Source organism: Bidens hawaiensis, unplaced genomic scaffold, assembly GCF_021521415.1.
Source record: "Bidens hawaiensis isolate Kalapana, Puna unplaced genomic scaffold, B.hawaiensis_p1.1 tig00052241_1, whole genome shotgun sequence".
Classification (NCBI taxonomy): Eukaryota; Viridiplantae; Streptophyta; class Magnoliopsida; order Asterales; family Asteraceae; genus Bidens; species Bidens hawaiensis.
Genome location: NW_027506213.1, coordinates 1 through 5,262, shown reverse-complemented (window position 1 = coordinate 5,262; position 5,262 = coordinate 1). Strand labels below are relative to the sequence as shown.

At 31.5% G+C, this 5,262-nt stretch overlaps 1 pseudogene; it reads left to right on the top strand.

Annotated features, from left to right (window-relative positions):
* Positions 1 to 417: 417 nt before the first annotated feature.
* LOC143617119 (uroporphyrinogen decarboxylase pseudogene) lies at positions 418 to 1,706 on the top strand (annotated as a pseudogene).
* The last annotated feature ends 3,556 nt before the right edge of the window (positions 1,707 to 5,262 follow it).

Here is a 5,262-nt window from a genome sequence, read left to right as displayed (position 1 = left end):
ACAAACTATGGAACGTCTGCAACTGGGTTTCTTCAAAAACTCAAAATTGATTAATTGAAACTTCAAATTGATGATTAATTGGACCAATTTCAAAGTTTAATTGATCAATTAGTTCAACAATTTCAATTTCAATTTCAATGTGGGCAATTTAATCAACTGACATGTGTCGGAAGAAGATGGTGGTCGCGAAGGTGGATGGTGGACGGAATCGTTGAACGTCGATGGTGAAGGTGGACGGAATCGATGGGAGAAGAGGTTGAAGGAGGCCGGCTCGTGTAACTGTGATTTTAGGTTAGGATGGTTATTGAAGATGGACGCTCCGACACAATGCTCCAGACACTCGTGTACCTATTGTACGATAAAACGATTTTCGTATTCCATCCTTTACCTATCTATATTATATATAAAGGAAGAGTGATGGGTATCCATGGTAATTTCACAATTAGAGTTCAAGGACAAAAATGTCATTTCATAATAAGGCAAGAAAAGTAATTTGTCAATGTATTCCATCAACTCTTAAGCTCTTAGTACACACATCATGAAGCTTCAATTTTTGAGACATTACTCTTCAATCCTTTAGAAAACATAAAATTATGGTTTACATGTGTTATTATTATAGATTATTATTATTATTATTATGGTGACTATCCACATATTATCATTATTATGGTGACTATCCACATTCTTAACTCTCATGTGTCATTATGTTTCTATTAACTTTGTTAGCATATATATAGTGCATTCTTGTGCTTCTATTACATAAACATACATACATACCAATGAATAACAACCTCATACCCTCTATACACTATTTCTCAAGGTTAAGTTGAGGCGATTTGGGATAAGAAAAAAGATTATAGTGTAAAGTTCGGACTAAACTAAGCACGCTTTTGGTAGTGTTGGAATTTGTACAAACACTTTTGGTAGTGTTTGGAAATTTGTAGATTTCGTTGGTGCTCCTTTTACTCTAGCATCATATTACGTCGAAGGCGGATCATCAAAGCACTTTTCCCAAAATTAAGAGGCTTGCTTTCTCACAGCCTAAGGTGATTATTTATTACATTATATTATTATAATTCAAAATTTCATATTTCATAAGTTTAAATGTTAGTGACTCAGTCGGTTCACTATTGCAGGTCCTACACGCACTGCTTGAAAAATTCACAACCTCAATGGCTACATACATTCAATACCAAGCCGACAATAGTGCACAAGCAGTTCAAATCTTTGACTCATGGGCCACCGAGCTGAGCCCGACTGACTTTGAAGAATTCAGTTTGCCTTACTTGAAACGAATCGTGGACACGGTTAAACAAACTCACCCGGATCTTCATTTAATTCTTTATGCAAGTGGGTCAGGTGGGTTGTTGGAATGGCTACCTTTGACCGGGGTGGATGTGGTTAGTTTGGACTGGACCGTGGATATGGCTGAGAGGCAGGAAACGGTTAGGTTCTGATTATAGCGGTTCAAGGGAACATAGACCCGGGTGTGTTGTTCGGGTCAAAAGATTTCATCACCAATAGGATACATGATACTGTGAAGAAAGCAGGGAAATGTAAACATATATTGAATCTTGGTCATGGGATTGTTGTAGGCACACCAGAAGAAAATGTTGCTCATTATTTTGAGGTCGCTAAAAGTCTTAGGTACTAAAAAGAGTGCTTTTTGTAGACAAATACTTTAAATTATTTGTTACATGTTAGTATTGTTGCATTGCACTTTAGTTTAATATGTCACATGTTGTTCATTCTTTCCATCTTACATTAACTATTTATGATTTGGGCCAATATATTAAGTAACTTTGGGAATTGGCTTAATGGTTTTTCATTATAATGTTGAAAATAAAAGCTAATCGTATCCATAACTCAATAATGAGACAACCTTTCACCTTGCTCTACAAGTAACTCAACAACTAAAGAAGAGTTGCCTATAATGGTGTTTCTTGATGAAACGAGCTATAGTAGGGCGGGTCGTACACAAGTTGAAATTCTATATCTATATTCTATATCTATATCTATATATATATATATATATAAAAGGAACAGTGATGGACAATTGAGTAATTTCATAATTACATGACAAGGACAAAAATGGCAATTCATAATTGGGTAGGAAAAGTAAATTTGACAATCACTCGATTCGTATTCAAAGCGTTTGATACAAGTTGATTAAGCTTCACATTTTATAAAATTACTCTTGCATCCTTAGAAGATACAAAAGATTTATGGTCTTTTAACTAATGATATTTATAATTTAATAACTACATTAAGTGCATATAATAATTATTAATTACATTATCACATTAAGTTCATATAAGATAAAAATACTCAAATATATATATAATCTATATTATCTATATCTATAGTTACTATATCTATACTATATTATAAAACATATAGCATGAGCATGTTAAGAATTTTTTTTAGAGCTTTTACATGTCTTCATTCCTATAATACAACAAATACACGGGGCGTGAATCAAATAGATGGATATTATATAATTGTCTTGTGAGTTAAATTAACAACTTTAAAAGGTGATATTAGCTAGAATAGAAGTTAGGGTTCAGGGTAATATAATTATCTTCATGATTAGAAAATATAATTTGATAGGTTTATTTGATAATTACACATATACACAACGTATGTTGTAATAGATTGAATGGACAATTATATCATGATTCTAGAATATACCATGTGTATTGAATTCGATGCATTCCTTTGTGAACCATATAATAATTAATAATAATAAACGGAAGTTGATTTTTTTGGTGCATTGTTGGGGAACTGAGACAGTTTCATTAGCTCCTTAGGTATTATAAGATGAGACCATGAATCGAACCAGATCGAAACATTCAGATGTCGACGGACACCACTTTGCGGAACGTCGACTGCAACGAAGGATAGCCTACACAAAACAATTAGTATCCCTGCCACGCTAACACGACCAGTTTAAGAAAGTCATTTTTTAAAAGTGTTGTTAACTCGAATACCGTAAAACGGGTCATTTTATAAGGCAATTTAAATTTCGTTTTGAAAGGTGTCATTTTAAAAAGCATGTCGATTTGGTTGGCTCAAAACAAATCAATATAAAAACGTATTGATTTGGTTCGGGTCTTTACGGGTCTTTTTGAAATCGTAACGATTTGGTTTGGCTCAAAATTGGTTGTTTTAAAAAGGTATCGATTTGGTTCAAGTCAAAGCGGGCCATTTTAAAAAAGTTGTCAACCTGGTTCGGGTCAAAACGAGTTATTTTATAAGTGTGTTAATTTGTTTCGTTGATTTGAATTTTCCTCAATTTTTGCACACATTAATCTTTTAATCCTATGGGCAACTGCTGAGATAATAGTAAAAGAACATATAAAAATGAATACAAGTCGATAAATAGATTAAAGTTTAGGGTGTTGATATTTGAAACATAATTGGCGGACCCAATGCGACTTGTATTAGCATAAACCCATCAGGTGTACGACGCCTTTCACACGCCGGTTGAAAAATAATCTCTACAACAATATGTCAACATAAGGCAGGTTGGATTACGTAAAGAATTGTTTTTGAGTTTGATACAATTGTCGCTTTGTTGCTTAATTATTTTTAAGGTTTTGTTAAAATTTATATTTATATGAGTTGAGATAATTTAATAGGTAATATTGGAAAACAATGAAAATAGTATATGGTCTTTCGTTGTTTCATTTAATTCCTTAAATAGCTTCTCAAACTCTATGGGCGCGTCCGTTTCAAGGAATGGAATGGAATGAAATTGGAATTTGCATAGGATTTGGAATTTAAAAGGAATTGGATATGGAATATGAACATTCCAATAGGAATTGGAATTGGGGGGAATTGAAATCGCAAATACATTATAGTGTGTTCGTTTGACAAAATGAATAGAAAATCAAGAAGGTTTTTTTTAACAATGATAACAGCGAAAATATTTTAGTTTTTTTAGATTTTTGTTTTTTATTTATTATTTTGCGTTATGATTTTTCTTAATTTTATTTGAATTCTTTTTTATGGGTTTTATATTAAGATCAAAAACCCCTTAAAATATTCAAAAATAATAATAAAAAATTCATAACTCAAAAAATAAATTAAAAACAAAAAAGTAAAATGGCTAAAATGTTTTATTCGTTGTTCTCGTTTAAAAAAAACTCGAGATAAGATTCCAATGAATTTCCTTGAATTCCTCCACATTTTGGAAGGATTTTGAAATCCATGTATTTAAAGGAATTTGAAGGAATTGAATTTCAATTCCAATTCTTTGAACCGGAAACACACCAAAATGAAATTAAGATTCCAAATTCCAACGAAAGAAACACGCCATGTCATGGGATTTTAATTCCAATTCCTTTGAATTCCCACGAATTCTGTGAAACAAACACACCCTAAGTGGCATTTTAAACTAAAATGTGTAATGTTAATATACATTTTAACCGTGCAAAGTAATTAATATAATTTGACTATACATTAGACTTAAAATATAATTTACGGGTATGGATAAGAAAATAGTTGTTATCAAACCAAGTAACATTGAAAATTCATAATGGAAATAAACCGTTTTATGTCACATTTGCTCAAAATAAAGAAGATGAGAATGACAAAAGTCCAGGTATATGTTGGTTTTTAAGTGTATGAAAACCATTTTCTTGGGTTTATCAGTTGGTTGAAAATATTAAACCAAAATATTAAATGTAGCTTAATCATTCTGTTAAGGTATATTTAATTGATTATTGATTCATGTAACTAAAAATATTTGGGTAAGACGTTCATGCGTCCAACATTGGTAGATAATGTTATCAAGTTAGTTCATGATCAAGGAAGTCAAGGATAATACTTCAGTTAGTTTTACTCTAAACAAAGTTTATGGTATTATTCAATTTAACGGTTCATCAATATTAATTTATATACTAAATTATATAAAAAAATATATATACTCTATCTGGTTCTTGACTCTGGTTCGACTGATCCAACTGGTCCTACGGATTATACCAACAAACACGTCATCGGCAACACCTTAATATGATCTCGCCGCAACGCGCGGGCACTTATGCTAGTGTATATATATATTATATATATATATATATATATAGGGGAAGGTTAACATACAAATGAAATTAACGTGCTAAACGTGAGAATCAAGTAGAGTAATTATCATATAGTACATAATTACTCTATGATAATTACTCTACTTGATTCTCATGTTTAGCACATTAATTTTATTTGTATTTGATCCAAACCCTATATTTATATACATATATATATACA